Genomic DNA, 10,000 nt, shown 5'->3' with positions numbered 1-10,000 from the left:
GTAAGTTGCAATCCACCCCTATATCTTGCGTCTCATGAAGAGTTATATCAAGTATGCCAAATTCCCGCTGTCCCTATACATGCAGTAAGTTCGTCATGGGCGCTGGCCGGCAGGCCGCGAGACCTGACGCCCGGCGGCAAAGAGTGCTCCTCTGAGGATATAGATGTTCCGTTCCGCCGCACAATGGTGACGGTGACCGCTGCCTGCGGTGGCAACGCTGGGCAGAGTCGATACTCGCCGTGTGGTGGAAGGTAAACATTATGCGGTACATCAGTACTTTCCTAATAGTTCGGTCGTCTCACGGCACTGCTTAGTAAATGATGCAAGGCCACATATAGATGATTTATGCGAATGTCCCTATACGTGCTGTAAGACTGGGCACACAACGTGAATCGCACGTCAGCCAGACACTCGAACATGCACTACTCTCGGCCTGCAACGGAGACACACAATACGTAAACATCTGGAATGCGACAATGTCGAGTGCATCCTCTCTGCCACATTGCACCGTCGACACTATGATAACCAGACCAGTAGGTCCACCTATAAAAGCACAATACCACACTCCTCCGACAACTACCATTGCTCAGATAAACCAACACCACCAACACACATCCTACACAGAGGGGCACCAAATATCACCACCCGCCCTCGTGTTATACCACATGAAAAATTGCAGAAGTGAGAGACACAGACCCGCGAGCCTCTTGCTACAAGCATCGAACCGACGTGACGTATCTGACGGTGACTCAGGCATCCGCGTTCTGCCACCACTATCCACCCCCCCCCCCCTCTCTGCCCCCTTCCCACACAATACCAAATTTAACCAACTTTATCGCTTAACCTAACTGTGGTTGTACCAGATTATCGCTTAACCTAACTGTGGTTGTACCAGATTATCGCTTAACCTAACTGTGGTTGTACCAGATTATCGCTTAACCTAACTGTGGTTGTACCAGATTATCGCTTAACCTAACTGTGGTTGTACCAGATTATCGCTTAACCTAACTGTGGTTGTACCAGATTATCGCTTAACCTAACTGTGGCTGTACCAGATTATCGCTTAACCTAACTGTGGCTGTACCAGATTATCGCTTAACCTAACTGTGGCTGTACCAGATTATCGCTTAACCTAACTGTGGCTGTACCAGATTATCGCTTAACCTAACTGTGGCTGTACCAGATTATCGCTTAACCTAACTGTGGCTGTACCAGATTATCGCTTAACCTAACTGTGGCTGTACCAGATTATCGCTTAACCTAACTCAAGTTGTCCCTTAACCTAACCCACGTTGTCCCTTAACCTAACCCACGTTGTCCCTTAACCTAACCCACGTTGTCCCTTAACCTAACCCACGTTGTCCCTTAACCTAACTCAAGTTGTCCCTTAACCTAACTCAAGTTGTCCCTTAACCTAACTCAAGTTGTCCCTTAACCTAACCCACGTTGTCCCTTAACCTAACCCACGTTGTCCCTTAACCTAACCCACGTTGTCCCTTAACCTAACCCACGTTGTCCCTTAACCTAACCCACGTTGTCCCTTAACCTAACCCACGTTGTCCCTTAACCTAACCCACGTTGTCCCTTAACCTAACCCACGTTGTCCCTTAACCTAACCCACGTTGTCCCTTAACCTAACCCACGTTGTCCCTTAACCTAACCCACGTTGTCCCTTAACCTAACCCACGTTGTCCCTTAACCTAACCCACGTTGTCCCTTAACCTAACCCACGTTGTCCCTTAACCTAACCCACGTTGTCCCTTAACCTAACCCACGTTGTCCCTTAACCTAACCCACGTTGTCCCTTAACCTAACCCACGTTGTCCCTTAACCTAACCCACGTTGTCCCTTTGCCTAACATAGTTCACTGCTCGGAATCTCTGGTGTCGTTGTTATCCTCATGTAGATGTCTTGCGAGTGTTGCTTACTTTCCACATATTCCCGCTATCCACTGTCAATTGTACTGCAATAGGACTATATCGGCCCCCCCCCCCCTCTGTCCCCCTCTTTGTGTCTCTGTCCTCTCAAGCTGGTCGGTCTGGCGTTTGAGTGTTAAATGAGCCTCGCAGCTGTTCAGTTGCATTCAGATGTCGACGCCCTCAGTGTACGTCGTGGTATGGTCTGTGTCCATTGTCCGCTGATGTCGTACGCGTAACCCACACGCTGTACCGATCATCGGTCGTTACGTACAGAGTGAAGTAGTGTGATACGTGTGACCGTACGCTGGCTGTGCCCAACGGTGTCGAATCTCAATTTCCATATGTTGTGCTCGATGCTACTTGTCTCGTCTCCCAATAACAGCTAGGTTGCACTGTGGTACGCCGTAGAGGCGTGTGGGAGGAACGTACGAACGCATTGTATGTCACCCTGGGTCGCTGGGGGTGGTGGTGCGGTGAGTCAGGTCAGGTCAGCGTGAGCCGTCTGATGTAGTGACGCGTGTATTCCGACTTTGTCGTATTGCCTCACACAAAGTGCTACCCTGGTGGACCGCGTTCCATATCTGGGACATGCCGCAGATGCCGGTTGACAGTGGATCGCGGAAGGGACATCGCATACGTGCGCGGGCCACCTTCCACGTGTTCTCTTCTGCACATGTCGCAGTGTGTATGTGGTCTGATGTAGCGTGTCGTGACACATGACATCCTGGCATGCAAGAATTGTTGAATTCGCAAATGTAGGTGGACATCTACGTTTACTGCCCAAGATACGCAAATGAACTGGAAATCCATTGTTGAGCGGTTGTTCACGCTGGAGGTGAATCTGTGATGGCGACGATCGGTACAGCTATTAACCGGTTGTTTCAGCGGTACCCGCCACATACACACACGTGACTAGGCCCATGTGGGTATGAAGCGATACGCGGCGGTGGCTTGGTGGGACTGTTCCCGGCCGGTGATGGGGGGCCGCCCGGCGTGTTGGCCGCGCGCTGCGTGGGCGCACGCGCAACAGCCGGCTGGTGGGGGGCGCCGAGTGGCAGGAGCGCCAGCAGACGGGCCCGGCAGGCGGCGCAGCTACGCTGCGGCGCACCCTGCACGCGGCGCCTGGCGGCCAAAGTTGGTTCAGCCGAGCCCGGTGCGAAGCGCGGTGGACATCTGCAGTGTGCTGGTCTGATTGAGGACTGTGTGCGTTGAGGATGCGCCGCCGCCTGGCACTCGGCGCCGCGACGCCGTCTGCTGCTCGGTCGCCCCAGCGGTTCTCGCAGGTGGTTTGTATCGCAGTTGTGCGGACGTGTTGGCGCGTGCGCTGTGCTGGGAGAGTTCGCTTCTGCACCCAAGTGGGGCTTTGCCCTTGTGTGGCGCTGGCGTTGGAGCTGCCGGTCACCATAGGTGGCGCGTGTTGTCTCCCGCCGGCAATGCCACGACAGCACGCTCCCGGGCCTCTGTCGGCAGCGGCAAGCTCAGTTGGGAGCAAGGGTGTTCGCACTAAAACCGTCTACTCGCCTAACTCCGGGCGATTGCGCCTCTCTCGAAACCGACCAAGTACCTAGGACGGCGCTGCGCGCCGCCGGGACCTGAGAGGGTTTCGAGGTGTATCGTGCAGGGGAGCTCGGCCTCCTCCTGTTTGCAGAATAATTGAGCGGACGCTTGCGTGTTCGCGCGGGCCCCCGGGACACACTCCCGGGCGGCCGGCTGCTCAGCTCTAGTTGACGCAGCTCCCTGGTTGATCCTGCCAGTAGTCATATGCTTGTCTCAAAGATTAAGCCATGCATGTCTCAGTACAAGCCGCATTAAGGTGAAACCGCGAATGGCTCATTAAATCAGTTATGGTTCCTTAGATCGTACCCACGTTACTTGGATAACTGTGGTAATTCTAGAGCTAATACATGCAAACAGAGTCCCGACCAGAGATGGAAGGGACGCTTTTATTAGATCAAAACCAATCGGATTGGCTTGTCTGGTCCGTTTGCCTTGGTGACTCTGAATAACTTTGGGCTGATCGCACGGTCCTCGTACCGGCGACGCATCTTTCAAATGTCTGCCTTATCAACTGTCGATGGTAGGTTCTGCGCCTACCATGGTTGTAACGGGTAACGGGGAATCAGGGTTCGATTCCGGAGAGGGAGCCTGAGAAACGGCTACCACATCCAAGGAAGGCAGCAGGCGCGCAAATTACCCACTCCCGGCACGGGGAGGTAGTGACGAAAAATAACGATACGGGACTCATCCGAGGCCCCGTAATCGGAATGAGTACACTTTAAATCCTTTAACGAGTATCTATTGGAGGGCAAGTCTGGTGCCAGCAGCCGCGGTAATTCCAGCTCCAATAGCGTATATTAAAGTTGTTGCGGTTAAAAAGCTCGTAGTTGGATTTGTGTCCCACGCTGTTGGTTCACCGCCCGTCGGTGTTTAACTGGCATGTATCGTGGGACGTCCTGCCGGTGGGGCGAGCCGAAGGGGTGCTTTCGCGTCCCGAGGCGGACCCCGTTTAAATCCTACCAGGGTGCTCTTTGTTGAGTGTCTCGGTGGGCCGGCACGTTTACTTTGAACAAATTAGAGTGCTTAAAGCAGGCAAGCCCGCCTGAATACTGTGTGCATGGAATAATGGAATAGGACCTCGGTTCTATTTTGTTGGTTTTCGGAACCCGAGGTAATGATTAATAGGGACAGGCGGGGGCATTCGTATTGCGACGTTAGAGGTGAAATTCTTGGATCGTCGCAAGACGAACAGAAGCGAAAGCATTTGCCAAGTATGTTTTCATTAATCAAGAACGAAAGTTAGAGGTTCGAAGGCGATCAGATACCGCCCTAGTTCTAACCATAAACGATGCCAGCCAGCGATCCGCCGCAGTTCCTCCGATGACTCGGCGGGCAGCCTCCGGGAAACCAAAGCTTTTGGGTTCCGGGGGAAGTATGGTTGCAAAGCTGAAACTTAAAGGAATTGACGGAAGGGCACCACCAGGAGTGGAGCCTGCGGCTTAATTTGACTCAACACGGGAAACCTCACCAGGCCCGGACACCGGAAGGATTGACAGATTGATAGCTCTTTCTTGATTCGGTGGGTGGTGGTGCATGGCCGTTCTTAGTTGGTGGAGCGATTTGTCTGGTTAATTCCGATAACGAACGAGACTCTAGCCTGCTAACTAGTCGCGTGACATCCTTCGTGCTGTCAGCGATTACTTTTCTTCTTAGAGGGACAGGCGGCTTCTAGCCGCACGAGATTGAGCAATAACAGGTCTGTGATGCCCTTAGATGTTCTGGGCCGCACGCGCGCTACACTGAAGGAATCAGCGTGTCTTCCTAGGCCGAAAGGTCGGGGTAACCCGCTGAACCTCCTTCGTGCTAGGGATTGGGGCTTGCAATTGTTCCCCATGAACGAGGAATTCCCAGTAAGCGCGAGTCATAAGCTCGCGTTGATTACGTCCCTGCCCTTTGTACACACCGCCCGTCGCTACTACCGATTGAATGATTTAGTGAGGTCTTCGGACTGGTACGCGGCATCGACTCTGTCGTTGCCGATGCTACCGGAAAGATGACCAAACTTGATCATTTAGAGGAAGTAAAAGTCGTAACAAGGTTTCCGTAGGTGAACCTGCGGAAGGATCATTACCGACTAGACTGCATGTCTTTCGATGTGCGTGTCGTGTCGCGCAACACGCTACCTGTACGGCAGTGGCCGTGCGCCGCGTGCGGAACCACGCGTGCCTCTCAAAACTAGCGGAAGTGTTGTTGTTGTTGTTGTTGTTGTTGTGTGGTACGAGCGCTGAAGCTCTGGAGCGGCTGGCCTGCGGTACCTGGCGCCTGGCGCCGGTTTTGAATGACGTTCGCCCGAGTGCCTGTCCGCCCCGGTGTGGAGCCGTACGACGCCCATCGGCTGTGAGGCCGTTGGACACAAAAAAATAGTGGAACAGGGGCCGTCAGACGCCTCAGTCCCGCAAATGCTACTGTCTTGAAAGAGACAGTGGGAGACTGAAAAGGAAAAGATCACCCAGGACGGTGGATCACTCGGCTCGTGGGTCGATGAAGAACGCAGCAAATTGCGCGTCGACATGTGAACTGCAGGACACATGAACATCGACGTTTCGAACGCACATTGCGGTCCATGGATTCCGTTCCCGGGCCACGTCTGGCTGAGGGTCGGCTACGTATACTGAAGCGCGCGGCGTTTGTCCCGCTTCGGAGACGTGGGAGTGTCGTGGTCGCCTGTGTGGCCGGCCGCGTCTCCTTAAACGTGCGATGCGCGCCCGTCGCCTGGCGGTTCGCATACCGGTACTTTCTCGGTAGCGTGCACAGCCGGCTGGCGGTGTGGCGTGCGACACCTCGTACAACGACCTCAGAGCAGGCGAGACTACCCGCTGAATTTAAGCATATTACTAAGCGGAGGAAAAGAAACTAACAAGGATTCCCCCAGTAGCGGCGAGCGAACAGGGAAGAGTCCAGCACCGAACCCCGCAGGCTGCCGCCTGTCGTGGCATGTGGTGTTTGGGAGGGTCCACTACCCCGACGCCTCGCGCCGAGCCCAAGTCCAACTTGAATGAGGCCACGGCCCGTAGAGGGTGCCAGGCCCGTAGCGGCCGGTGCGAGCGTCGGCGGGACCTCTCCTTCGAGTCGGGTTGCTTGAGAGTGCAGCTCCAAGTGGGTGGTAAACTCCATCTGAGACTAAATATGACCACGAGACCGATAGCGAACAAGTACCGTGAGGGAAAGTTGAAAAGAACTTTGAAGAGAGAGTTCAAAAGTACGTGAAACCGTTCTGGGGTAAACGTGAGAAGTCCGAAAGGTCGAACGGGTGAGATTCACGCCCATCCGGCCACTGGCCCCCGCCCTCGGCAGATGGGGCCGGCCGCCCGCGCGGAGCAATCCGCGGCGGGGTCGTGTCCGGTTGCCTTTCCACTCGCCGCCGGGTGGGGCCGTTCCGGTGTGCGGTGGGCCGCACTTCTCCCCTAGTAGGACGTCGCGACCCGCTGGGTGCCGGCCTACGGCCCGGGTGCGCAGCCTGTCCTTCCGCGGGCCTCGGTTCGCGTCTGTTGGGCAGAGCCCCGGTGTCCTGGCTGGCTGCTCGGCGGTATATCTGGAGGAGTCGATTCGCCCCTTTGGGCGCTCGGGCTCCCGGCAAGCGCGCGCGGTTCTTCCCGGATGACGGACCTACCTGGCCCGGCCCCGGACCCGCGCCGCTGTTGGCTCGGGATGCTCTCGGGCGGAATAATCGCTCCCGTCAGCGGCGCTTCAGCTTTGGACAATTTCACGACCCGTCTTGAAACACGGACCAAGGAGTCTAACATGTGCGCGAGTCATTGGGCTGTACGAAACCTAAAGGCGTAATGAAAGTGAAGGTCTCGCCTTGCGCGGGCCGAGGGAGGATGGGGCTTCCCCGCCCTTCACGGGGCGGCGGCCTCCGCACTCCCGGGGCGTCTCGTCCTCATTGCGAGGTGAGGCGCACCTAGAGCGTACACGTTGGGACCCGAAAGATGGTGAACTATGCCTGGCCAGGACGAAGTCAGGGGAAACCCTGATGGAGGTCCGTAGCGATTCTGACGTGCAAATCGATCGTCGGAGCTGGGTATAGGGGCGAAAGACTAATCGAACCATCTAGTAGCTGGTTCCCTCCGAAGTTTCCCTCAGGATAGCTGGTGCTCGTACGAGTCTCATCCGGTAAAGCGAATGATTAGAGGCCTTGGGGCCGAAACGACCTCAGCCTATTCTCAAACTTTAAATGGGTGAGATCTCCGGCTTGCTTGATATGCTGAAGCCGCGAGCAAACGACTCGGATCGGAGTGCCAAGTGGGCCACTTTTGGTAAGCAGAACTGGCGCTGTGGGATGAACCAAACGCCGAGTTAAGGCGCCCGAATCGACGCTCATGGGAAACCATGAAAGGCGTTGGTTGCTTAAGACAGCAGGACGGTGGCCATGGAAGTCGGAATCCGCTAAGGAGTGTGTAACAACTCACCTGCCGAAGCAACTAGCCCTGAAAATGGATGGCGCTGAAGCGTCGTGCCTATACTCGGCCGTCAGTCTGGCAGTCATGGCCGGTCCTCGCGGCCGGCCGCGAAGCCCTGACGAGTAGGAGGGTCGCGGCGGTGGGCGCAGAAGGGTCTGGGCGTGAGCCTGCCTGGAGCCGCCGTCGGTGCAGATCTTGGTGGTAGTAGCAAATACTCCAGCGAGGCCCTGGAGGGCTGACGCGGAGAAGGGTTTCGTGTGAACAGCCGTTGCACACGAGTCAGTCGATCCTAAGCCCTAGGAGAAATCCGATGTTGATGGGGGCCGTCATAGCATGATGCACTTTGTGCTGGCCCCCGTTGGGCGAAAGGGAATCCGGTTCCTATTCCGGAACCCGGCAGCGGAACCGATATAAGTCGGGCCCCTCTTTTAGAGATGCTCGTCGGGGTAACCCAAAAGGACCCGGAGACGCCGTCGGGAGATCGGGGAAGAGTTTTCTTTTCTGCATGAGCGTTCGAGTTCCCTGGAATCCTCTAGCAGGGAGATAGGGTTTGGAACGCGAAGAGCACCGCAGTTGCGGCGGTGTCCCGATCTTCCCCTCGGACCTTGAAAATCCGGGAGAGGGCCACGTGGAGGTGTCGCGCCGGTTCGTACCCATATCCGCAGCAGGTCTCCAAGGTGAAGAGCCTCTAGTCGATAGAATAATGTAGGTAAGGGAAGTCGGCAAATTGGATCCGTAACTTCGGGATAAGGATTGGCTCTGAGGATCGGGGCGTGTCGGGCTTGGTCGGGAAGTGGGTCAGCGCTAACGTGCCGGGCCTGGGCGAGGTGAGTGCCGTAGGGGTGCCGGTAAGTGCGGGCGTTTAGCGCGGGCGTGGTCTGCTCTCGCCGTTGGTTGGCCTCGTGCTGGCCGGCGGTGCAGGATGCGCGCGCCTGCGCGGCGTTCGCGCCCCGGTGCTTCAACCTGCGTGCAGGATCCGAGCTCGGTCCCGTGCCTTGGCCTCCCACGGATCTTCCTTGCTGCGAGGCCGCGTCCGCCTTAGCGTGCTCCTCCGGGGGCGCGCGGGTGCGCGGATTCTCTTCGGCCGCCATTCAACGATCAACTCAGAACTGGCACGGACTGGGGGAATCCGACTGTCTAATTAAAACAAAGCATTGCGATGGCCCTAGCGGGTGTTGACGCAATGTGATTTCTGCCCAGTGCTCTGAATGTCAACGTGAAGAAATTCAAGCAAGCGCGGGTAAACGGCGGGAGTAACTATGACTCTCTTAAGGCGATCAAGTGGCGGCGGCGCGGCTGCATCCGAACTCTGCTTCTCGAAGCAGGGTTTTGCTGCAGTCTAGCTGCTACCGCGAGGTCCCTTCCTTGGGTTGTAGTTACAGGGAGTGTGAAGCGCAACACATGGGCCTAGCCCACTTAGCCTCTCCACTTCTGCGGTCTTCTCCCCTTCACGTGGGCCCGCTGATTTCGCTGAGCAGAAGACCGCACCAGGGGCCTGGGGGGGTTACCAGCCCCCCCTCGCATTATCCCTTTTAGTTGGGGGCAGTCTACATAATAATATAAGTGGTGGTCCTTCCGCTGAAGGCGCCACCCCAGCTTCCCCAGCATCTATCCGGCCAACCGGCCGTGACGTAAATACGGTAACTTGTGTAGCTTCTTACGCCTGCAGTGAGTGCCACCGCAGCTTTACAACCAAGAACGGTCTCGGGGTCCATCGCCGCCGCCAACATCCTGCGGCCGCCAACGCGGAGATCGTCACGGAGAGGCATCGCGCGAGGTGGACGGAAGAAGAGGTCCTATCGCTCGCCAAAGCGGAGGCCGAACTTTTCCTTGAGAGGGACGCACGGTTCTTCTTCGTCAATCAAGAGCTGACGAGGATATTCCCCGACCGAACACTTGAGGCGATCAAGTGCCAGAGGCGGAAGGCTGCCCACAAGCAGCTTGTCCGCCAATTCATGGAGGCGCTTGAAGTCGGTCGGGGGGAAGAGCCGGCGTCCCGCCGGGGAGCGGTGAGGCCGCCGCCAGACGCGGGCGATAGTGCTGCGCCACCCGATGACGCAGATACGGACTTCGCGGCCGACACCACCGGGCCGCCGCTGGAGGGGCCGACTGACGCCGCCGTCT

The 10,000-nt window shown here is 56.6% G+C and overlaps 2 non-coding genes and 1 pseudogene across 2 annotated transcripts; all 3 read left to right on the top strand.

Moving 5' to 3' along the window:
* The first annotated feature begins 3,653 nt into the window (after nucleotides 1-3,653).
* LOC126313470 (small subunit ribosomal RNA) lies at nucleotides 3,654-5,546 on the top strand. Its single transcript, XR_007555160.1, has one exon. It is a non-coding gene; the product is annotated as a small subunit ribosomal RNA (ribosomal RNA).
* A 376-nt stretch (nucleotides 5,547-5,922) lies between these two features.
* LOC126313425 (5.8S ribosomal RNA) lies at nucleotides 5,923-6,077 on the top strand. Its single transcript, XR_007555124.1, has one exon. It is a non-coding gene; the product is annotated as a 5.8S ribosomal RNA (ribosomal RNA).
* Nucleotides 6,078-6,265: 188 nt separating this feature from the next.
* LOC126313610 (large subunit ribosomal RNA) overlaps nucleotides 6,266-10,000 on the top strand; it is a 7,937-nt pseudogene continuing 4,202 nt past the window's right edge.

This window comes from Schistocerca gregaria, unplaced genomic scaffold (assembly GCF_023897955.1).
Source record: "Schistocerca gregaria isolate iqSchGreg1 unplaced genomic scaffold, iqSchGreg1.2 ptg000483l, whole genome shotgun sequence".
Lineage (NCBI taxonomy): Eukaryota > Metazoa > Arthropoda > Insecta > Orthoptera > Acrididae > Schistocerca > Schistocerca gregaria.
The sequence above is the reverse complement of the archived record's forward strand: the minus strand, read 5'-3'. Positions and strand labels throughout refer to the sequence as shown.